The sequence below is a fragment of the Schistocerca americana genome, chromosome 1, assembly GCF_021461395.2.
Source record: "Schistocerca americana isolate TAMUIC-IGC-003095 chromosome 1, iqSchAmer2.1, whole genome shotgun sequence".
Classification (NCBI taxonomy): Eukaryota; Metazoa; Arthropoda; class Insecta; order Orthoptera; family Acrididae; genus Schistocerca; species Schistocerca americana.
The window spans coordinates 992,042,579-992,068,802 of record NC_060119.1 but is presented as its reverse complement, the minus strand read 5'-3'; the positions used below and the strand labels follow the sequence as shown (position 1 = coordinate 992,068,802).

The following is a 26,224-nucleotide window of genomic DNA, read 5'->3' as shown; positions in this document are numbered from 1 at the left end:
TGTGCAAAAATGTTAAGTCCCCACAAAACGTTAAGATCAACCTGATAAATTTTATAAGGTCATCTGCTCTAATCTTAGGCCCTGTGCAATAATCAACCTGATAAAATTGATTCTGGGAGGAAAAGCAAAGGAAATATTGTTTCAATTGTAATGACTATTTTCTTGAAAAGATTGCTTTGAGAACAAAATTATTATTGGGGCAATTCTTGAACAAATTAATTACAGTTAACATACATTACATTATCAGATGTGCGCAATGCTGCTTCATTACCTTATTTAAAAAATATACCTCGTCCTGAACCTTGACCAGAGACCCATGTCGACGCCCGCCGACTCCTCACACACAACTCCGACTGCCTCTCGTGCGCTACTAGCACTGACTGTGTCATCTCGCATGCGCTACTACTCTCGAACTGAACTACATGCTCTCGCGACTCGCTACGTACAACTGCACTCACGCGCGGTCAAGCGCAGACTAGCCACGATAAATAACTCTCTGGTCAGAGATTCTGTCATGCCTCGCCATCGCTTCTACTGAATACATACGTGTTTCAGTCTGTAATCGTATGAGTAGTGCTGCGCAGTTTTCTTGTGTGTATTTCAATACTTCATTTATACTCGTAAGTAATATACAGTGTCTGATCAAAGGTGCCGGGGCACCAATTAGTGGATATTATTGTGTGTTCACCCTTCGCCTTGATGACGGCTTCGAATCTCCTGAGGACACTTTCACTGAAGTATATGATGGTCTGTAAAGGAATGACAGCCCGTTATTCCTCAAGAGCCGGAACAGAAGTAGGTAGGGATGTTGGATGCTGGTGTCTAGTGCTAAGCTCTCGTTCTAAGTCATCCCAAAGATGTTCTATTATGTTCGGTTTGGGACTTCGGCCAGGAAAGGACACTTCAGGAATATTGTTGCCCACAAACCATTGTCTCATAGATGCTGATTAAGATAGGGCGCATTGTCATTCTGATATTATGTCATAGCCTCCCCACTTTTCGTGTACTGTAGGCGGTACACTACGCTGTAAAATATAGAGCGCAATAAGATAATCACATCAACAACAAAAAGACCTCCATACTGTAACATCATCTTCTCCGTACTTAACTATTGGCGCTACGGTGGCAGCTATCGTCTCAGAACACACATACAAATTAATAATGGAAACAAACTGCACATCAGCAACTAAAAGCAATGTCTTTGTGACATCAGTCTACAGACTGGTCTGATGCTGCCCTCAAGTATTTCCTCTCCTATGCCAACCTTTCTGTCTAAAAGTAGCACTTGCAACCTACACTATGTGATCAAAAAGATTCGGACACATGGCTGAAAATGACTTAAAAGTTCGTGGCGATTTCCATCGTTAAAGATGGAATTCAATACGGTGTTGGCCCACGCTTAGCCTTGATGACAGATTCCACTCTCGCAGGCATACGTTCAACCAGGTGCTGGAAGGTTTTGTGCGGAATGGCAACTCATTCTTCACGGGGTACTGCACTGATGAGAGGTAACGATGTCAGACAGTAAGACCTGGCAGGAAGTCGGCGTTCCGAAACATCCCAAAGGTGTTCTAGGATTCAGGTCACGACTCTGTGCAGGTCAGTCCATTACAGGTATGTTGTTGTCGTGTAACAACTCCGCCACGGGCCGTGCATTATGAACAGGTGCTCGATCGTGTTGAAAGATGTAAGCGCCATCCCCGAATTGCTCTTAAACAGTGGGAAGCAAGAAGGTGCTTAAAATATCAGTGAAGGCTCGTGCTGTGATAATGCCACGCAAAACAACAAAGGGTGCAGGCTCCCTACGTGAAAAACACGACCACACGATAACATCACCACCTCCGAATTTTACTGTTGGCACTACACACGCTGGCAAATGACGTTCACCGGGAATCCACCATATCCACACCCTGCCGTCGGATCGCCACAACGTTTTTCCACTGTTCAATCGTCCAGTGTTTACGCTCCTTAGACCAAGCGAGACGTCGTTTGGCATTTACTGGCAAGATGTGTGGCTTATGAGCAGCTGCTCGACCATGAAATCCAAGTTTTCTTCCCTCCCGCCTAACTGTCATAGAACACGCAGTGGACCCTGATGCAGTTTGGAATTCCTGTGTGATGAAACTTCCTGGCAGATTAAAACAATGTGCCGGACCGAGACTCGAACTCTGTCCGGCACACAGTTTTAATCTGCCAGCAAGTTTCATATCAGCGGACACTCTGCTGCAGAGTGAAAATCTCATTCTTCCAGTGTGATGGTCGGGATAGATGTCTGCCTGTTACACATTACGACCATCTACAACAGTCGGCGGTCCCTGTCAGTCAACAGATGAGGTCGGCTTTTGTGATGTACGTATTCCTTCACCTTTTAACTTCACTATTACATCGGAAACAGTGGACCTAGGAATGTCTGGGAGTGTGGAAATCTCGCGTACAGACGTATGATACAAGTGACACCCAATCACCTGACCACGTTCGTAGTCCATGAGTTCTGTGGAACGCCCCATTCCGCTCTCTCACTGTGTCTAAAGACTACGGAGACCGCTGATATGAAGTACCTTGCAGTAGGTGGCAGTACAATGCACCTAATATGAAAAACGCATAGCGTACGTTCGCAGTCATTTGCTACGTGTATTCCAGTCTCTGTCTTCCTCTACAGTTTTTACCCTAGCCTGGCTCAAACATACAATGCGTCAGTTGAATAATGGCTGCAATGCTAATACTGACGAGTAAATAGTTCAGTTACTCGTTTTTTCCGTTACAGTGGAAGGCTGTGCCTGAGGCCTGCATCGCTTACCCAACGCTGCAAATATCTCAGTTTTCTATGTGTATGTTGATGTATGCTTGCCAATAGAGATTGCTTTTGAATAAAATGTTCTCGGGTTTACAACCACGTCAATTGCTTAAAACTACACGAGCTTTCGGCCAAGCACTCCTTGGCCATTGTCAACTGGTATGACGCCAAAGTTCTTTGATGACTATATGTAACAATGTTTTCCTTCAATCATTAATTAGATGGACTTTTGCCCACTTGTCATACCACTTGACAATGGCCAAGGAGTGCTTGGCCGAAAGCTCGAGTAGTTTTAAGCAACGGACGCGGTTGGAAACCCGAGAACATTTTATTCAATGTTATCGCTGCGAGACTCTGCATTCAGAGATTGCTTTTATTTATTTATTGCTGAACTAGTATTGGGTGCATGCCCGTCATCAGCAGCATTTTATAAACTTTTTTCTTACCACAGGGCAAAGACGGTTGTTAATAAAAGTAATATTTATTTAAGCATATGACAGTTTTAATCAGCATATTAATTGGTGGGATCAAGTATTTGTGAATGGCGATGCGACCAGATAATGCATTCCTCGGAATTCGAAGCTGGTTGGCGGCGCCAAAGTTCTTTGATGACGATATGTAACAATTTTTTCCTTAAATCATTAATTAGAAGGATTTTTCCCCACTTGCTGTCCTTCTCTCATCACAGAGCAACAATTTTAAGTTGATACTTTCCTAAATCACATTTCATACGTTCATGGGGAATAAAGGAACATGGGTCAATGGATGGCTGCATATTGCATTCCTTCCATCTCGGGACATATAATTAGGTACGCGACAATGCACTCCATGTGTAATCGGCACCCATTGAACTGATATTACACTTCTGATGAAAGGTTCGCGGGGTTTGATAAACCGCGGCGTTTCGACGAGTCTCATATTCATCATCCTCTGGAAAACAAGTTGATGGATATGACGCTCTTTGAAAGATCGCGATGTACCAACACGGCCACCAGAACGGAATCCCTCGGTAGTACATGCCGGTAAAGCCAACATTTACGCATAACGCACGTCTTCTCGGAGACCACCGTGTTTTCGATAAGCAGTGTGTGGCCCGCTCCGGCACAAGTGTTTGGCGTGACGCGTCGACACACGTATCGGCGTGTAAGAGGCGCGGCGTGAGAGGGGAGCATGGGGCGGAATGCGAGACTGAGCACGTGGCCGCCCGCTCTCCCGCCTCCCGCCGGCGCCATGATGGATGGCAGCTCTCAGCCGGCGATGTCAACAACGCCGCAAGCGCCTGCTTTGTACGACAAACTTCCAATTGAATGCCGCCACCACCCCACACACAAAAGGGGAGGTCGATATCTCTAGGCGGAACAAAACCTCTGCCCCTCACTTCATTGTCTGCGCAGCACATTTATACCGCAACTTCTTGTCTGACACACTTCCGTTGTTTTACGCCGACGACAAAGCATTAAAACACTGTCAAAGCTTGTCAGCTGGTACTAAAAACGAAGTACTCGTAACAAAAATCACTTTGTCAAATGACGTTTGAGAAAGAAGACAGCATCGTTAATGCTAAAGGTATAAACATAATAACACATGAAACTTGAAAACTTTGATGAATAACGGAATGTAAGATATATATGGGAGAGGGAAAGCCACCTTTAGTGCCTCGCAGAGTCTAGTTAGAGTAATTTTCTCAGGTACTGTGAAGATCTATCAACTTATGTTTAGCGTACGATGGAAGAGGATAATGAATATTTACAAATGATGAATTTATAGCAGACTGTGAAACAAACATATACAGGCGTTTTCAGATACTGTGTTTTCATGTGTTACTTACAAAGTAATGAGTGAAAGAAATATTTGTTTAAACTGGCTAACGTAAGAAGCGTTACTCTTTCTACGTAGTTGTGAACATTGTTTATTTAATTGTTTTCCAGATAATTACAGCAGTAGGTTATAAAATGGCTCTGAGCACTATGGGACTTAACATCTTAGGTCATCAGTCCCCTAGAACTTAGAACTACTTAAACCTAACTAACCTAAGGACATCACACACATCCATGCCCGAGGCAGGATTCGAACCTGCGACCGTAGCAGTAGGTTATAATTTTTTTTAAGTAGAACGTTATTTTTTCTGTCAAATTTACAAATCAGTTAAAATCTAATCTCTATAAATTTTAATGAGAGACCTAGAAACGTTCGATTTTTATGGCTACAACATGCTTAACGTAATTTCCACGAGGGGTGCCCCACAGCTCGTAAATGTTTGAGAAATGTCATGTTACATATCGCCTTCACCCGCTAATATTATTCCTTATTTCCACAAGCAGTTACGGTCGACTGAGCACAGTTTTTGAAGGCTGACGATGTAATTTATGTCAAGATATAATAACAGTGTCTTAATCATTGTTTTATGACCCGACGTTAATTGCTCTATAGTTCGACTAACATGTTGAACCTCATGATTGTTAGTCAGTCGAAACTGTTTGTGTAAATATAGAATTTTATCACCAGCTCAATGCGGTAATAAGAGATTTTTCAAAACTTAACGTAAATGGTTCTGTTCAGTTGCACTTTCTGGTGGCAGAATGTTCATTTACTGAAGGTTTCAAATAAATGTCCATTTCCCTGAATGCACAATTCGGTGCGCCTTTTAAACGACCTGCAAACAAGATGTAAAATTACTACTGTCACGGAGAGGCAAGCTTCCACAAGGAACTGCTTAAAGTCATCTGAGGTTGTGGGTACCGTGGTAAAAACACGATTCTGTAGACATCCGCACAAAAAGAAATCCACTGGTGGTAAATGGGCCATTCATGAGGATCACGGCATCCTTGCCTATTTCTGAGAAATTTCTCGTTCGGGTCTCACATATCACATGCTGCATCCACATACGGCCTCTAGCATCTAGACAAATTGTAATGGAGAGCACCTGAACTGTCGACCGTAAAGACTCGGTACACTCATCTGTCAGAGTGCCAACGCACGAACGTGGACCAGTGATTTCATCTCCAAGGACTCCACAGCACACTTTAATGAACCATCTCCTATGACAGTTGGAGTGACATACCCATCTATGACTTTGTATGACCCAGTAACGCGTATTATGACAGTTCACTGCACCAAAATTTAAGAATGTTAGTTCCTCGAGAACAAATATTTTGTAAGGAGTCCAGAGTAAAACTTTCCACGGCACATTCGCCTAAATTAACTCTCCGATTGACATCAATCCCACACAGTGATAAGTGGTACAGATGAAGCTTGTGACCATGTCCTAATCGCCACTTGTCCACTTGTGCCTAAGAGTGATACCAGTAATCACGGTAACGCCTAGCATCTTGCGAGTAATATCACGACATATTGCAGCTAAAGCAAACACTTCCACATCCTCATTTCTTGCTGGTCTTCATCTGTTACTACTTTGCTCAATTTGTTTCTGGAATCAGTTATTTGCGCGTAAGAGCGCAATGGCTGACAGAAGTCTTGGGTTTAGAAGGCGCACACAGTTTCTCAGTCTGTAAACTAGCACCCGTTTGAACATCTCACTTAAATGAAAATTCCGCAACCAGAAACATTCATATGAAGAGAGCCTATTATGTACACAAGATGCATCCACCCCTACAGCTTGGAACGCCTGTAGATTCCGAACTAAAACTGATAGCAACCACCGTTAAATAGACAACTGCACCGTTTATTTAAACAGGTCAGCTACAAGTAAGGTTCTATTTAAAATATTATAGCTCGTTGCTGTAACCCCGTGGAAATTACCTGTCCTCATAACTCTTCAAGAATAAAACGTTTCTTACGTTTACCTGTCTACATACATATAGGTTAACTTTCCGATGTGCACAGACGACGTACAAATAATGCGGACTGGAATCGAAAAGTTACTTCTTTGTAGCAGACAAGCGACAAGTTGGGAGAACATTTAACTAACTAATCCATAAGTAAAGACATTTTATGGAGTTTTTTCGACTCTTTGGTTGCAAAATACAAAAACCTTCAATAGTGAACCAAACCAAAATGAACGGTAACATTAAAAACACGGACGTCATAACGTGCATTTAGCACACTTGCCCTTAAGTAATAAAAATTTCTTGGTGCCAGTTATTAACAGGCATAATATAATTTACGAAAGACATTCTGGAAAACCCTCATGGGATGTAGACATAAAAATCTTCCTTTTCACTGGAGCACAAAACGATTTTCAGATTGTTTACTCTTGACGTTACACGTGTTACTGATGTATGCTTAAAATTTCAGCTGTTTTCAATGTTCACTTTAATGTTAACAGTATAACGGTTCTATGTGGTTTCGAGTGCTCGATGAATTCTTACTTTCGGAAAAGATGAATCATATAATTTGCATTAAGTTTTGCTCGAAAAATGGAATAATCTTAAGCACTACATTCCAAATGTGACCTGTGGCTCTTGGCGAAGATAGAAGTTTCAGAGGGGCGAGAAGATGGTGAAGACGATGACCTCCCTGGACATCTTAGCACATAATTTACTGAGGACATTGTAGAATTAGTAACGAAAATGGTTATGGAAAACCGCCGAATCACCAAAAGAGAGCTTTATGATGACGACGGAATATCCTTTGGCTTATGCCATCAACTTTTCTGATCTTTTGGGCATCAAACGAGTAGTAGAAAACCAGAAACGACGTCGTGTAGCATCGCTAAGGAATTCGACGATGATCCAGAACTCACACGTCGTATATACACTATATGGTCAGAAGTATCCGAACACCTGGCTGAAAATGACTTACAAGTTTGTGGCGACGTCCATCGGTAACGCTGGAATTCAATACGACGTTGGCCCATACTTAGCCTTGATGTCGGCTTCCTCTCTCGCAGGCAACAGGTGCTGGAAGGTTTCTTGCGGAATGGCAGCCCATTCATTCTTCACGGAATGCTGCACTGAGGAGCGGTAACGATGTTGGACGGTGAGGCCTGGCAGGAAGTCGGCGTCCCAAAACAGCCCAAAGGTGTTCTATAGCATTCAGATCACGACTCTGTGCAGGCCAGTCCATTGCAGGTACGTTATTGTCGTGTAACAACTCCGCCACAGGCCGTGCATTATGAACAGGTGTTCGATCGTATTGAAAGATGCAAACGCCATCCCGCAATTGCTCTTCAACAGTGGGAAGCAAGATGGTGCTTAAAACATCGTTGTAGACCTGTGCTGTGATAGTACCACGCAAAACAACAAAGGGTGCGGGCCCCCTACATGATAAACACGACCACACCATAACACCACCGCCTCCGAATTTTACTGTTGGCGCTACACACACTGGCAGATGACGTTCACCGGGTATTCGCCATACCCACACCCTGCCATCGGATCACCAAATTGTGTACCGTGGTTCGTCACTCCACACAACGTTTTTTCACTATTCAATCGTCCAATGCTTACACTCCTTACACCAAGCTTGGCGTCGTTTGGCATTTACCGGTGTGATGTGTGGCTTATGAGCAGCTGCTCGATTATGAAATCCAAGTATTCTCAAATGGTTCAAATGGCTCTGAGCACTCTGGGACTTAACATTTGAGGTCATCAGTCCCCTAGAACTTAGAACTACTTAAACCTAACTAACCTTAGTACATCACACGCATCCATGCCCGAGACACGATTCGAACGTGTGACCGTAGCGGTCGCGCGGTTCCAGACTGTAGCGCCTAGAACCCTTGGCCACCCCGGCCGCCCAAGTTTACTCAACTCCCGCCTAACTGTCGTAGTACTTGCAGTGGATCCTGATGCAGTTTGGAATTTCTGTGTAATGGTGTGGGTAGATGTCTGCCTATTACACATTACGACCCTGTTCAACAGTCGGCGGTCTCTGTCAGTCAAAAGACGAGGTCGGCCAGTACGCTTTTATGCTGTACGTGTCCCTTCACCTTTACACTTCACTATAACATCGTCAGCAATGGACCTAGGGATGTTTGGAGTGTAGAAATCTAGCATACAGACGTATGACTATGTTCCAAATCCGTGAGTTCCTCAGAACGCCCTATTCTGCTCTCTCACGATGTCTGATGACTACTGCGGTCGCTGATATGGAGTACTTTGCAGTAGGTGGCAGCACAATGCACCTAATATGAAAAACGTATGTTTTGGAGCTGTCCTGATACTTTTGACCACATAGTGTAAGACGGTGAGGCTATGGCTAAAGAGCTAGTTTTACAGTGAACTACGCTAAAAAGTTGAGTAATATTGTGCATAGCTCTACAGATATTTCTAAATAATATTTTATACAAAAAGGCCAACATCATTAAAATTTTAAATACTTTTCTTCAAATTTCAGCAGATGTAAAACTTCCTTAAAACGTTGATATCGATGAACGCTATTGATCTGATGTGCTTCACATCGAACTTAATTCCGTTTACACGTTTCTGTTCATTTTTAGTAACTAATTACATGATTTAGCGAGTAAGTTTTCAGATTTTTTGGTATGTTATTGTACAACTCTATGTAGGCACACCCAGTTCCAGGAGTACGCGCGCTTGGCTCAACTGCGGAGAATGTGGGAAAGGCAGGGAAATTCGCACTGTCCCCGGATTCCGGTATTGAATCACACACCGCACCTGTCGCACTTGCTTAAGCACTGTGTCCCTGTTTTCAGTAGTAAATAACATAAAAACACAGATCGGTAGAAGAATGCAACAAACTGTACATTTCTGTGAAACCTGTAAGACTCTTATACAAAAGTTTGGATAAAGTAGTTACAACAACTGCCAATAGATGGCCCTCTACACTGAACCGCTGGTATCAGGATGCATAAATAAACATGTTCTCCGTCAAACAGTCTTTGCAACCGCATCACAGTCTTATCAAAATGTCTATCACTAGCAGTGAGACGTGACGCAAGTGAAAAGTGACATCTCCCATCATATCTTGTAGTCTCTCATTAGAAAAGGATTCAGTTGCCTCACACAACGACGATCCAAACTCGTCCAGCGTGCCGGCTTGGTGGAATAGTTCTGGAAGGAAGTGTCTTTCAATGTGCCCAGCAAAGAGTTGGCACATGGAGTCAGATTGGGTGTATGTGAATATCAATACATGCCTGTGCCAGTGGATTTGGGCTAACACAACGCAATGACTATTACCGAAATAGACATGAAGATAGTGAAACACCTGTTCGGTACGATGTGGTCGAGTCCAGTCTCGCATGAACAACTCGGTGCCTGATGGATCCACGAACGCTTCCTGTGTCGCAGCAAATTGTTCCAAAACTGCAACGCGACCCACACTAGTTGTCTATTCTAGCGTGAAAAAACGATCGATAATGCTTCTGCTGTATGGAGATACAGAACGCCAGTTGACAAGAGTGCTGGGGTAATCGCATTGTTTTGGCACAAGGCCTAAGATCAGTTTTTCATTTCATGCGGATGAACTGAGTTCGGATTAGGTCTTTCACCTGAATCTCATTTGGGCATAAGATCTTACCTAAAAGACAGTGGAGAAACATACGCTGAATCTGAAAGTAATCTGAAAAGAACACACGGTTCTTTTCAGTGAAACTGCGAGAGGTCTGCTTCTTGTGACGAGGTGGCTGCCCGTTCCGCGTTTCCGTTCTTGCGCGAGATGCTTCCCACGGCTGCGGCGCTGGGAACTGAGCAGGTGTGTCGCTTCTTGCCTCGCGACGGCGGCGGCTCCGCGGCTGCCATGGAGTCCCAGCAGAAGAACGGCTATGTGAGAGATTACACTGGTTGACGGTTTTGTGCCTGCTCTGGCTATTCTAACGTTCATTAGGGAAATAGATGCTCGCCTGAAGCTCTGAGACTGGTACGGTCGCAGGTTCGAATCCTGCCTCGGGCATGGATGTGTGTGATGTCCTTAGGTTAGTTAGGTTTAACTAGTTCTAAGTTCTAGGGGACTAATGACCACAGTAGTTAAGTCCCATAGTGCTCAGAGCCATCTGAAGCTCTGAGTTACCTTCGGCAAACTATATCTCGGATGACAGTAGGAAGTTAAGACGTTTAAAAATACTACGCTAAGCCGCAAATAAAATCTGTATATTTGAATCAATTCCTTCCTTCTGCGTAATATGCTGGTGTGAAAAGAAAGTTACTTTCACATCATGTCTCACTGTCAAGTAACCTAAATCAAGGAAACTTGGACCATACATCGCTAAACTAGACTACAGAAGGTAACTGGAAGAAATGTGCAGTGATAAAACAGAAAAGACACATTTATTCAAAGAAAATAATTGTACTAAAGGCGGGAAATTGTTGTTAATAAGATACTGATCGCTAAGGACGATATCTTTAGCCCTACAAAGAGTTCGGATACTAGCCACAAGGTTGACAGGGTGTTCTTGAGGTACTGTGTTCCACTCCTCCACCAATGCGTTTAATAACTGGAGGGCGGTCGTTGTTGCATGTGAACGTGCTGCAATGCGACCCCACAGGCGCTCGATGCTATTGACACTATTGGCCATTAAAATTGCTACACCACGAAGATGACGTGCTACAGACGCAAAATTAAACAGACAGAAAGAAGATGCTGTGATATGCAAAGGATTAGCTTTTCAGAGTATTCACACAGGGCTGGCGCCGGTGGCGACACCTACAACGCGCTGACATAAGGAAGGTTTCCAACCGATTTCTCATACACAAACAGCAGTTGACCGGCGTTGCCTGGTGAAACGTTGTTGTGATGCCTCGTGTAAGGAGGAGAAAAGCGTACAATCACGTTTCCCACTTTAATAAAGGTCGGATTGTAGCCTATCGCGATTGCGGTTTATCGTATCACGACATTGCTGCTGGCGTTGGTCAAGATCCAATAACTGTTAGCAGAATATGGAATCGGTGAGTTCAGGAGGGTAATACGGAACGCCGTGCTGGATCCCAGCGGCCTCGTATCACTAGCAGTCACGGTGGCAGCCATATTATCCGCATAGCTGTAACGGATCGCGCAGCCACGTCTCGATCCCTGAGTCAACAGATGGGGACGTTTACGAGACAACGACCATCTGCACGAACGGTTCGACGACGTTTTCAGCAGCATGGACTATCAGCTAGGAGACTATGGCTGCGGTTACCCTTGACGCTGCATCGCAGACAGGAGCGCCTGCGATGGTGTACTCAACGACAACCTGGGTGCACTAATGGCAAAACCTCATTTTTTAGGATGAATCCAGGTTTTGTTTACAGCATCATGATGGTCGCGCCCGTGTTTGGAGACATCGCGGTGAACACACATTGGAAGCGTGTATTCGTCATCGCCATACTGGCGTATCACCCAGCGTGACGGTATGGGGTGCCATTGGTTACATGTCTCGGTCACCTATTGTTCGCATTGACGGCAGTTTGTACAGTGGACGTGACATTTCAGATGTGTTACGTCCCGTGGCTCTACCCTTCATCCGATCGCTCCGAAACCCTACATTTCGGCAGGATAATGCACGACCGCATGTTGCAGGTCCTGTACGGGCCTTTCTGGATACAGAAAATGTTCGACTGCTGCCCTGACCAGCACATTATCCAGATCTCTCAACAACTGAAAACGTCTGGTCAAAGGTGGCCGAGCAACTGGCTCGTCACAATACGCCAGTCACTATTCTTGATGAACTGTGATATCGTGTTGAAGCTACATGAGCAGCTGTACCTGTACACGCCATCCAAGCTCTGTTGACTTAATGCCCAGGCGTATCAAGGCCGTTATTACGTCCAGAGGTGGTTGTTCTGGGTACTGATTTCTCAGGATGTATGCACCCAAATTGCGTGAAAATGTAATCACATGTCAGTTCTAGTATAATATATTTGTCCAATGAATACGTTTATCATCTGCATTTCATCTTGGTGTAGCAAAATTAATGGCCAGTAGTGTAAATATGGGAAGTGGCCAGGTCAGCCGGGCGGGCTTAGCCGAGTGGTCTAGTGTGCTGCTGTCATGGACTGTGCGGCTGATCCAGGCGGAGGTTCGAGTCCTCCCTCGGGCATGGGTGTGTGTGTTTGTCCTTAGGATAATTTAGGTTAAGTAGTGTGTAAGCTTAGGGACTGATGACCTCAGCAGTTACGTCCCTTAAGATTTCACACACATTTGAACATTTTTTTGGCCAAGTCACATTATTCACCGAGTATACGTTCGTTCCAAGAGCTCCTACACCTGCGTTGTCCGACGCATTGTGATGCATAAATATGAAATCGGGGCCGAATTCACTGCTGGAAAGAGCTCACATAGGGAAAGACTATAGAGCAAAAATAATGTTGACTGGTGAGTCTGCCATGTTCAAAGATGTGGAGCTCAGTGCACACATGCAAAATTATGCTTCCCCATACCATGACAGCTAGAGCACCAAAACGATCGTGTTAGATAATGTTCCTGGGTGCATTACGTGTTCTCTCCTCTCACGATATGTAAGTAGGTTTTGAATTAGTCAATGGGTATTCACTGACTCTGCTGTCTTCGTAGAAAACCACCAGTATGTGGAAGATTAATGCTCTCCGCCTCCTGGCACATACATCCTTGGATGCAGACCATGCTACTCTTCTCAATATTTACTGCAACCTGATTTTGCCCAGTCTAGGTTATGGTTCTCAGGTTTATGGCTTAGCGGCCCTTTGCACTCTGAAACTACTCGACACTGTTCATTTTTACGAGCTGCGTCTGGCTATCGGTGCCATTCGCACTATTCCTGTCAACAGTCTCCTCGCAGAAGCGGGGATTCACCCTCTACAAACACTATGGAGCCAACTCCTTGTTTCGCCATTTGGCGATTTCCTGACTGAAAAGGGGAATTACCAGGATCAGGTTGGTTGGTTGGTTGGTTTAAAGGGACCAAACTGCTTGGCCATCGGTCACCAGTTAGGGAAATGACATGGAGGAATAGTCCCCTTTAACTAAATCATTTATCCTTGGACTGCATCATGTATTTTTATATATTGTTTTGGCAACAACAGGTCCCTTTTGAAAAAGAGGTAGGAAAATTTGAAGTTAATTTGCCATTATACATACGAAGGCCTTCGAAATAATGAATGAGACAGCCGTCGAATTACAATAATAATTACCTCACACAAATTCAAGCAATTAGACCTTAACAACAATGAACATTTCAAAATTTGTAAATAAAACAGTTTTAAATAAAGCAGCCATTTAGAATAATTAAAACAGTTGTAGATACATTTCATCAAGTGAATTCATATCCAAGACATTAGGCAGATCCCCAAGAGATAAATATTAACAAATATGACAATTGGCCTTTAGCGATTACCAAAAAGTTTTATACCAAATAACTTAGAATAAAACTTAGAACAAGGATACGACATGTATTAAACATTAAAGGAAAAATTTCTCGTGCCAAGCCAGTTAATCAAAGGCCTCTTGGCCGACAGCAAAATTTTGTTTATACGGCAAGTCAGGTAACATAAGATATGCAGCTTGAACACAGACAGGCAGGACGCACGAATACAAACAAATAGCAGGCCGAGCGAAGAAATGTTTTGAGAGCCTTTCACACGGCCGTAAGTAAGTCAGGCGCACGTGGCAAGAAGCCGCTGACACGGAACACTCTCCCATCAACTTAGAAAGTGCTGTTGTAAGTAGGTTGTATAGGTTTTTTTATTGATAACGCCACGTAGCGCTCTGGATGAAAATCACTGGCTGTGCTGTGTGCAGTCTGTGGCTGGTTTGCATTGCTGTTGGCTATTGTAGTGTTGGGCAGTTGGCTGTTAACAGCGGGTAGCGTTGTGCAGTTGGAAGTGAGCCGCCAGCAGTGGTGGATGTGGGGAGAGAGATGGCGGAATTTTGAGAGCGGATGATCTGGACATGTGTCCATCAGAGACAGTACATTTGTAAGACTGGATGTCATGAACTGCTATATATATTATGACTTTTGAACGCTGTTAAGGTAAATACATTGTTTGTTCTCTATCGAAATCTTTCATTTGCTAACTATGCCTATCATTAGTTAGTGCCTTCAGAAGTTTGAATCTTTTATTTAGCTGGCAGTAGTGGCGCTCGCTGTATTGCAGTAGTTCGAGTGACGAAGATTTTTGTGACGTAAGTGATTTGTGAAAGGTACAGGTTAATGCTACTCAGGGCCATTCTTTTGTAGGGAGTATTGAAACTCAGATTGCGTTGCGCTAACAATATTGTGTGTCAGTTTAAGCACAGTCATGTATAATTGTTCAAAGGGGATGTTTCATACTGTTAACAAACCAGAAAGATAAGTATCTGGCTGGATTATACTTTAAGTAAAACTTACGGTTTAACTATGATTGTACATATATAGCCTTTCCAATAAGCTGATAGGCTCTATGAAATAAACTTCGTTAAAAGAGAACTACTGAAAGGGAGCTGTTATTTCTTCCAGGAAGGAATATAAATAACAGCTCTCTAGGGTATTACTATTAGTTGTAACTCACAACATGCTTCAAGGGCTGGATAATAGTGATACCTGAGAGCCCGCCAGCTTCTAAGAAATCGTCCAAACAAATATTAAAATTCGGAAACAGCTGGTTCTCATGCATAAGAATTTATATTTAAAAAAACTAGACAACGGGTAGGCCCCTGATAAAGCAATGCGTGACAGGGGGGCACATTACATAACCATAACAACATAAACCAAGGCATTTTTTTATTTTATTATTTTTTTTAGGGGGGGAGAGAGAGAGAGAAAACGCTGGCAGCAGATTAACACAAGTTACTTAAAAATCACACAGAGCAGACAGGGCAATACACTACGTCTAGAATCACAGAGCAAAATAACATGGCGTGCTTGACAACTCAATGAACATAAACACGAACATCTGATCAGATAGCTTGTGGAGCATGATAACAGTGCGCAGAGCTGAACAACTAGCTCCGCACGACATACGCGACCAGCCATTTGCCATCTGCCCAGTTCTGGCGACGAAGAGTGAACGACGACCCGGAAAAGACGCCGTGCCCCTAGAGATTGGGCCCCTCCACGCCCGCACCAACGTGGTGACCAGACCAAATGTTCTGCTGTCACCTCCGTCAACATGTTAGTTATCTAATAGTTGGATCACAGGATGCTGGGCTGTGATGTTATCCGTGCGTCTGGGTAAGACTACGCATTAACACGATCCATCAGGTGATAAATAGTGGACGAAACGCGAATGAGGGTAGCAATTTGAAGAGCAGAGGGAAAAAAGTGCCAAGGCTCGTACCGTGGGAAAAAAAGCCTCTGCGACAGGTAGGTAGTAAGAGCAGTAGTGGCTTACTAGCTGCGGTACTTCATGCAAGGTTGTGTTTGTTAGTATGGGTATCATGCATCATTACCGTGGCAAGCGATGGCGATGTGTCCCAGTTTGCTGCAGCCGCTGCATTCCTGGAACAACCAAGATCGTTATATAGTAGTGGGAGATCGGCCGTAGATCATCTCACTGTGTGTGTGTGTGGGGGGGGGGGGGGGGGGGGTGAAGCTTGTCTGCATTCATTGTACGGTACGGCTTCCCTGCGCGGTGGCAGTTATTCGGCAAGTGTGTTCCAACTGGATATCTAGTAATGGTGTCTGATTAACAGGGGCTCACATGTACCGTTGTGTTTGCGTTTACTTGGCCATAGATGCCAGGTCCTTACTAGTATGTCTTTTGGTCTTTTATGTTTCCATCTATTGTTGTGGTCGTAGTTCCCCAGATTGAGAATAAACGGGTTCTGTGAATGTCTTGAGTATCTGTATAGTCTTGTGGTGAGTTTGTGGATTACCTCCGCGAGAGTCACAAGTCGGTATTCCCGGTGAAGGTCCGCGACGCGTGTGTATCGTGGAGCATTGCTTACGATTTTGATTACTTTGTTTTTTATGACCTGCAGACGGCGCAGGCGTGTGGGCGCAGCGTACCCTCAGACAGGAGCTGCGTACGTCACCAGGGGTCGGATAAAGTGTCATGTACATGGACCTCGACACCCTTCTGTTCAGTGTGCTACGCCTGTTGAGCATAGGGTAGAGCAAGCCGTGCCTATCCGCACCGCGTGTCCGTTGCGCCAAGCGCTGCTGCTACTCCCTGCTCCACACTGTGTGACAACTACACAACAACTGCCTGCGCGCAACTCTAGCGGCCGCTTTTGAAGACTAAACGATGCAGCGACAACTGCAGGGAGTAACTCGCGCCCCTGGTGAGATGTTAGCTGAAAGATATCGATAGTGGGAACGTGAAATGAGCTGCCACGGCTCACTGACCATCCCGTGCACCCCGCCCTCTTTGCAAACGACCGACATCTCCCAGCTGATACCCGCCCTCGAGTGGAATTTCCGGTTGGAATGTGTCTCATTGTCCTCTGTCGGTATCTCAATCTCTACTCACTGGAATTTTCCGCCTGAATTTCCTCCCACACCTCTCTCTCCCCCCCACCCCTCCCCCCTCCCCCTTGGATGGTGCCTAGACCATGGATTAGATCCGACCTATTCCATGTTTCTAAGGTCTCTGTCACCCTATCATATTGTGGCGTCCTGCGCGTTCTATTCTTGCAGAGTTGCAAGGTGCTACCATCTCCTACACTGATCGTTATAAAACGTCTCCTACTGGCATGGAACACTATTTACTCCCAGGGTCATGTAGTGTGTTCACAGCAGAGCTGACAACCATTAACAGGGCCCTCCATTTTGTTATGCAGACCTGCCTCCGCAGTCTTTTAATATATACCGACTCAATTAGCAGTCAGCAGGCTACAGATAGACGCTATTCTCGTCCGATTTGGTCGCTGCTATCCATGACCACCTCTCTGCCCTTGGCCGAGGTACCTGCTCTGTTGTCCTTGTCTGGATCCCTAGTGATGTGGGCACCCCAGGGAATGAACTGGCTCACCATTTGGCTAGAGAGGTAAACACTTACCCCACATTCCCTTTTATGAGTCAGGTGCAGAAATGCGTATTCACATCAAATCTCTCTTTGCCCAGAAGCGGAATGACATCTAGTGCGCTACTCCTCTCAATAATAAACTCCACACAATCAAAAAGACTACTCGAGTTTTCACTCTTTCTTCTGCTCCTTTCGGAAGACGTCCACTGTCTTATTTCGTCTACGCGTCGGTCATACCAGGCTCGCCCATTGTTTTCTCTTGAGTAATGAACTACCCCTGCAATGTGGCTGTGGAGCTACACGGATGGTATCCCATATGTTGGTGGACTGTCCCCTTCTTTTGGCCCTTCATTCTAGGATACCCTCCCAGATTCCTTGTTTTTTAATATCATCAGACGATTCATGGATGGTGGAACTGGTCCTCAGCTTCCTGCAAGAAAATGATTTTTATTTTCTGTTGTAAGGTTTTGTTTTACCCCTAGAGCAGGGACAGGGTGATTGTGGTTGGGGCCTCTCTTCGTGTTTTTTGGGTCTGGGACCCATGACCGCTCCCCTTGCAAATATCGCTCTTTTATCCCTCCGTTTATCCAGTTTTTAGATTTGGCCTACCCCTTTATGCCTTCCACTGTGTATTTTTTTAGCTTCCTCGGTCTATAGTTTGACCCCTCTGACTGGATCTGCCCTCTTTTTGCGGACACCTCCATCCTACGCAAGTAACTTTTAAATTGCGGGACTGATGATCTCGCCATTTAGTCCCATAACCCCCGTCAACCAATCAATCAATCATTTGTCAGATGGGGACGTCAAGGTAAGTGGCTCCCTTGGTGCTATTCGAGAACAGTAGGATATTTGCCGGCATTGGGTTTCAGCCTCTCTCTTCTGTCATCATCTTACAAAAAACGCTCATTTCCATCATACAACACAAACAAGACAGCACACTAAACATATCCACATTACCGCCACTTATACTTACGGAACACACTTAAAGACACAATTCACCCTTTGCCAAGGAAAGGAGCCAGGGTGCGTGAAGAATGGGAAAAACCTTTCCAATTAGGCAGCTGAACTAGCAGTCAAAGCCATAAAACTATATCTCTCTTTTCTTTTTTATGTTGTTATTATCATTACTATGTAAGGGAAGTCTTGGCCTCATCAGGATGAAAAATATGCAGAAGGTATTGATGCACGGTGTGCCTTCAGGATCAGTGCTACTTTTTATCCAAATGGCTGGATATACACTCATAATTTTACTTAGAGGTTTAATAATTTTGTAGGCTAAGTGAAATCGTCATTAAATGGCCCTTTCGTTTTGATATTTGGTGGATATTAATCCCACACTCACAACCTCAGTGTAGCAGATAAAGCAGGTGAAAACCATGTTCATTCACAAAGTTTCCCACCTCATTCATCTTCAGTCTCTCGACATGGTATTTATGGGGCCGTTGACAAACTTCTATGCCCAAGAGATGGGAATAAGGCTGGACAGTAATCCTGTTGTCACCCGATTATTAACATCTAGTTGATTTCGGGTAGCTAACAAACGAATGATACGTTCTGTCAAAGCCTCTTGGAATGTCTTAAGAGAAACCGGTCTGATCTAGTGCAGCAGAAACGTCCTAAGGGAGCATGAATTTTGTACTCATCTCCAAGTTCGAGAGAGGAAAACAAGAGTGAACGAGGTCATAGTGATGTTGTCCACATTGTCAGCCATACGGACAAGGAGATCAGACATTCCTCACAGATCGTAATGCGTTCTAGATATCCGGTCTTACAACTGTATTAAGCTATTAACTGCATCACGTTACACGTAGCGATTACAAAAATCGAAACAGATGATGTCAGTAACAGAAAGTGGGAAGAAATCGGCAGGGGAACCACTCGGTAAGAAGAACTTTTCGTCGTGCTCTTGTTTAGCCTCCTACTGAGACGACAAGTCCACGTCGTGGTGGGACTTGGCAATTACGTGTACTGCTTGTCTACCATAATTACATCTTCAACATCAAAATGCTGTACAAGCGAGTGCAATGGTTTTGTACATTAGTTAAACAAATTAACAATAATCTTCGAAGTGTAGTTACCTGTTTTGCAACGGAAACGCAGCAGTGAGACAAAAAATTAATTATGCAAATAACTGACTGTATTCCTCATTGTCATCTAGTCAGCATCAGTCATTCGATAATAAGAGTTATAACTGCAAACCAAGTGTGCACCGAACAATATCAATTTATTTTTAAATCAAATTTCTACAGGAATCAATGAAAATGACTATTTGTTTTGGGGTTGAAGCTCCTTTTTTATCCCAAACAGTTGCAGCAGCTTCAGTGGGCTTTTGTTTTATGGCTGTTAAAGATAAAGAATGTTCTTTATTGTTTGTATGCATGTAAACACTAATTTTTAAAATCGTAATCACAGGTTTTTCAAGAAAACACATGAAATTATGAATTCATACCTTTTTATTAAATGGTGTGGTTTTCCTGATGTATTATGTTTCTAGAGTGACTTCTTTCATAGATTGTCATCTGCAACCACATACTCCTTAAAGTAGACAAATAATTTAAGCCAAAATTACGATTTGAAATCTGTTATGGCTACGCCTGAAATCAATTAATGGTATGTGAAAGGTTGTGTGTGTGTGTGTGTGTGTGTGTGTGTGTGTGTTTGTCTACTCACATTGTGTGTGCCTATTTACATAATGTAAAACGACTCTTAACCAGTTACTATCGTATGAACATCAGTTCTCCGAATACTAGCTACAAACAATAACTCACTAGAAGCTTAACTGCATCTGAATGTACCGCTAAGACAATGGAGGATAACTCAAAGTTAGCCGGAAGTCTGCTTGGGACGCGCTTTCGTAATCTGTGCAGCTCGTAAATGAGAAGTAAACGAGGGCAAGGCTCATGAATTAACAGAATTAATCAGACAACCCAAGTTGCGCAGCAAATTCCGCAAATTCTAAGCTGCTCAGATAACGGAGAGAGCTAAATGCGAAATACGAAACTTACTTAGAACTCAGCGAAGATGTGCCACAACGCGCAAGTCAGCACCGAACGAAAATGGCAGAGAAAGGCTGCCACCATCGTCTCCCATATCAGGAGACATGCAGATAGCTTCCCCACGGTAAGTCTCGTAGAACACACCCTCTGAACCTAACTCTTTACTTTTCGAAAAATTCAAAGTGTAGGGAAGGACCTCCAGCCATTGCCATAGCGAACAGAATTTCACTATCTTTCCCAGAATACAGAGGAACCTTGCACAAATTTGCCGTTTTTGCTCACTGAACGCATTTGAACGTGCAAGAGGTTAGTATCCCCTCCTCACCAAGTTCCACTCATTGGTAGAGCACTTTCCGCTAAGGCACGAAGTCGGACAAGATTCGTATACTTGGGTAACAATAATTTCGAACGAAGGTAACGAATTTTTCCACGGCGACCTAGAAGTGCCACGTCGGCCTCTTCTGCTATTTGCGTACACGGAGGTAAATTCGTCAAGCTCTCGGGCCTTGCAGGCTGTTCCTTTGAAAGGAGAAAAATGCTTTCAAAGCCGAAACACACGGCCAGGGGCTGACGGCAAAAGCTTTTGCCAAAATCAATGCCTACGATATGTACTTCTTTTCACCGAGCCTTTCTGACGAACCTTCTGTGGCCAAGCCAGAACCACTAGGCAACCACTTGGCCCATTCACTTCCCACAAAGAAAAACTGAAACATACATGAAATTTATTTGCAGCTGCAATTGCAGGCAACTGTCAGCAGTATAATGGAATGAGAATAATGAAAATTTGTACCGGACGGAACTCGAATACGGGTTTCCCGCTTTACGCGAGAGGTCGCCTTAATCGTTTTGATTGCCCGAGCACGACTCAGGGCCAGATCCAGACTTCGATATGTTGTCCTTCATGCGTCACAATTTGCACTCGTACACACACTACGTACACTACTGGCCATTAAAATTGCTACACCAAGAAGAAATGCAGATGATAAACGGGTATTCATTGGACAAATATATTATACCACAACTGACATCTGATTACATTGTCACGCAATTTCGGTGCGTAGATCCTGAGAAATCAGTACCCACAACAACCACCTCTGGCCGTAATAACGGCCTTGACACGCCTGGGCATCGAGTCAAACAGAACTTTGATGGCGTGTACAGGTACGGTAGCCCATGCAGCTTCAACACGATACCACAGTTCATCAAGAGTAGTGACTGGCGTATTGTGACGAGCCAGTTGCTCGGCCACCATTGACCAGACGTTTTCAGTTGGTGGGAGATCTGGGGAATGTGCTGGCCAGGGCAGCAGTCGAACATTTTCTGTATCCAGAAAGTACCGTACAGGGCCTGCAACATGCGGTCGTGCATTATCCTGCTGAAGTGCAGAGTTTCGCAGGGATTGAATGAAGGGTAGACCCACGGGTCGTAACAGATCTGAAATGTAACGTCCACTGTACAAACTGCCGTCAATGCGAACAAGAGGTGACCGAGATGTGTGACCAGTGGCACCCCATACCATCACGCCGCGCCGGGTGATACGCCAGTATGGGGATGACGAATACTCGCTTCCAATGTGCGTTCACCACGATGTAGGCAAACACGGATGCGACCATCATGATGCTGTAAACAGAACCTGGATTCATCCGAAAAAAATGACGTTTTCCCATTCGTGCACCCAGGTTCATCATTGAGTACACCATCGTAGGTGCTCCTGTCTGTGATGCAGCGTCAATGGTAACCGCAGCCATGGTCTCTGAGCTGATAGTCCATGCTGCTGAAAACGTCGTCGAACTGTTCGTGCACATGGTTGTTGTCTTGCAAACGTCCCCATCTGTTGACTCAGGGATCGAGACGTGGCTACACGATCTGACACAGCCATGCGGATGAGATGCCTGTCATCGTGACTGCTAGTGATTCGAGGCCGTTGAGATCCAGCACGGCGTTCCATATTACCTTCCTCAGTCCACCGTTTCCATATGCTGCTAACAGTCATTGGATCTCGACTAACGCGAGCAGCAATGTCGCGATTCGATAAACTACAATCGCGATAGGCTACAATCCGACCTTTAATCAAAGTCGGAAACGTGATGGTACGCATTTCTCCTCCTTACACGAAGCATCACATCAACGTTGCACCAGGCAACGCCGGTCAACTGCTGTTTGTGTATGAGAAATCGGTTGGAAACTTTCCTCATGTCAGCACGTTGTAGGTGTCGACATCGGCGCCAACCTTGTGTGAATGCTCTGAAAAGCTTGTCATTAGTATATCACAGCATCTTGTTCCTGTCGGTTAAATTTCACGTCTGTAACACTTCATCTTCGTGTTGTAGTAATTTTAATGCCCAGTAGTGAATTTCCCATACAGGAAAGGACATTTTAATTGAGAGTCACTGCCTAGTATCAACGAATGAATACGATATTGTAGTGCCTGAATTTTTGAAGAAGAACGATGCAATGTTCCTTCGGACAAGGATGCATACAAGTGAGAAATATGGATTCGATTCCTGGTCCGGAACCAATTTTCACTGTCATTATTTCATTATGCAACCGACGTTATCCGTATTCGCAACTGTGAATACATTTCGCGTATTTCATGACGGCTGCAGCCGCCGCAGTGTCCGTTAAGAAACATTGCACCGTACTTTCTAACAATACAAGCACTGCAATATCGTATAAACTGAAACCTTTCTCCAGAGCTAGTCAGCCTTGTGCTTTCCTTAAACATATCCAAAAGTGAGAAAACCAAATGATTAAACATCACATAGAAATATGTGACTACAGCGCCATCACGGTAAACCTTCGCAACGTAAATCGGATGATGATGTTGGGGTGCCCAACTGCAGGGTCATCAGCGCCAGTATAAAGTCCCAATTTTTACACAGTTCAATCTAGCCATTATCACGAATGATGATGATGAAGTGACGAGGACAACACAAACAGCCCGTTCCCGGGCAGAGAAAATTCGCAACCCGGCCAGGAATGAAACCCGAGACGCCGTGATCCGCAGGCAGCGACGCTAGCCACTAGACCACGAATACGGACCCGTAAAGCGGAGGAAACTATAAGTGAGTCTGTTTCTGACGTACCACTTGAAAGTGACGATTAAGACACCAGTTACGATTGAAACTATCCTGACAGATTAAAACTGTGTGCCCGGCCGAGACTCGAACTCGAGACCTTTACCTTTCGCGGGCAAGTGCTCTTCCAACTCAGCTACCCAAGCACGACTCACACCCCACCCTCACAGCTTTACATCCGCCAGTACCTCGTCTCCTACTTTCCAAACTTCACAGAAGCTCTTCTGCGAACCAAGCAGAACTAGCACTCCTGGAAGAAAGGAAATTGCAGAGATATGGCCCACAGCCTGGGGGATGTTTCCAGAATGAGATTTTCACTCTGCAGCGGAGTGTGCGCTGTTCTGAAACTTTCTGTGAAGTTTGGAATGTAGGAGACCAGGTACTGGCGGAAGTAAAGCTGTGAGGACGGGTCGTGAGTCGTGCTTTGGTAGCTCGGTTGGTAGAGCACTTGTCCTGGAAAGGTAAAGGCCCTGAGTTCGAGTCTAGGTCCGGCACACAGCTTTAATCAGCCAGGAAAGTTTTGTAACAGCGCACACTCCGCTGCAGAGTGAAAATCTCATTCTGGACCACTTAGATTATCACACCGTTCCTATTCTTGATAGGGCGTTTCTTCTAGCGAAATATTATCGCTGGGTCCATGAAGACTGCGATGTCGAAGGAAACAGTTTTGTTTGTTCGCTAAATGAACGCAAAATGAAGTGTCTCGTATTCAAAAACCTTAACCTCCTTTCTGTGAATTAATAAGTATACTGAAAATTGGTTTGCTGTTGCAAGAATGACAATTTCATGGTGAAATAGAATATTAGATATTATACGAGATAAAAGGCACTCTTAATGTAAAAATAATTCGATCTTCGTTGCGCAGATGTTTGTAAACTCACTTTCAAACAATGTAACAGGAGATCCTTGTATTCTACTGTTTGAAGGATATATATTTGAGCGTATCAACCACTAGAAAAGAAATTATCGTGCTTTAAGCATTCAAAATACGCATAGACTCTTTTACTGAAATACGCTTGCCGCTATTCTCTGTAGTACTGTCACATTTTTGGAGTTAAACCCTTTTGCCTGAAGGAAGTGAATTAAGATCTGAAACTGGCCCAGATTTCACAATAGATTATAATCATACAACGACTGTAAGCTAAATGATTAGTTGTATCCAACAATGAGTTTTGAGAATAACTGTGCTAATTTCAGTTCGTGCACATGAACTTCGTAAAAATAACCTTCTGATATTAACTACAGTAGGTCTGAAGTAACGACTATTTACAAGGCAAAAATAATTACTTTCTCATTCTTTCTTCAGGTCTGCATTTAAGACATCGGTGGGGGACGAAAGTAAGAAGTCGTAATGTAGTAAACAAAGAAAACAATTGTTCTGAATTTAGTCCTGCAATTCATAAGAGTCAATTGAGTAAAAGAAATTATTGGTCAACTTTACAAACAATACACAGCGGATCCATTCCTCTCTCTCTTGGATAAGAGAACCACTAGAAGAATTCCAGTCAGGTCGTATCATGTCACGGAAGGCGGTCATAAAACGGAGCTGATTAACTTGGTATATAACAATTCCACATTCTCTATTGATGTCAGGATGTGCTAATTTTGCTGGCTTCCTTGATATTATTAGTTTGGGTTTCTGAATATAACCAGTAATGTTAACTAAATACGGTTAACAAGAGAAAGCTTCTGCAAGATGCCATTTACTTCCTCGTGATTCTCCCACGAATCTTAACATGTAGGATTTATTCCACACAGTAGGGCCTGCAAGGTATCATATGACTCCAGGTGCGTTACGGTTGCGTGTTCACGATTTGTATGTGGACCAAACTCGAATGTTGACTTTGATTCTTTTCTAGGCCACAGGCGGCTGGGGTGGCCGAGCGGTTCTAGCCCCTACAGTCTGAAACCGCGAGACCGCTACGGTAGCAGGTTCAAATCCTGCCTCGGGCATGGATGTGCGTGATGTCCTTAGGTTATTTAGGTTTAAGTAGTTCTAAGTTCTAGGGGACTGATGACCTCAGAGTCCCATAGTGCTCAGAGCCATTTGAACCATTTTTCTAGGCTACAAATGCAAAATAACACCTGGTCCAAAATTATACCCAGAACTACTTTTACATTGACAGATACATATGAAACACTGCTTGCGCTATTAACAAATAAACAATACTCACCATTACCAGTACGTGACAAATTAATTTAGCATTTGCATGCAGGGAATATTAGGTTCTAGCGTCCTTCCGACACACACACACACACACACACACACACACACACACACACACATACTACACACACACACTTACTATCACTTTATTTAACTTCAGTGCCACATGAAACCGTGACATGGGATCGGGTGGAAGGCTAACGTTACACGCTTCTCTTTCCCTGCACATACTATGACAATGCAGCAATTATACACGTTTCACCCACATTGTGAGGATTTCTGCTTATTGGACGTAAAAGTTAAACTACCTGGGAAGTACTCTTTCATTTAATTATTAATCACAAACATTCTTGGCCCTAGATTTTAGGCAAAATTAAACTGCCACTTTACAATTAAATGATATTTAATCCGAATATTGTAGTATATTTAGA

At 44.0% G+C, this 26,224-nt stretch overlaps 1 long non-coding RNA gene across 1 annotated transcript in view; it reads left to right on the top strand.

Annotated features, from left to right (window-relative positions):
* Positions 1 to 26,224, top strand: part of LOC124548601 — a 538,899-nt gene that overhangs the window by 511,744 nt on the left and 931 nt on the right. The gene's annotated exons all lie outside the window — the stretch shown is intronic.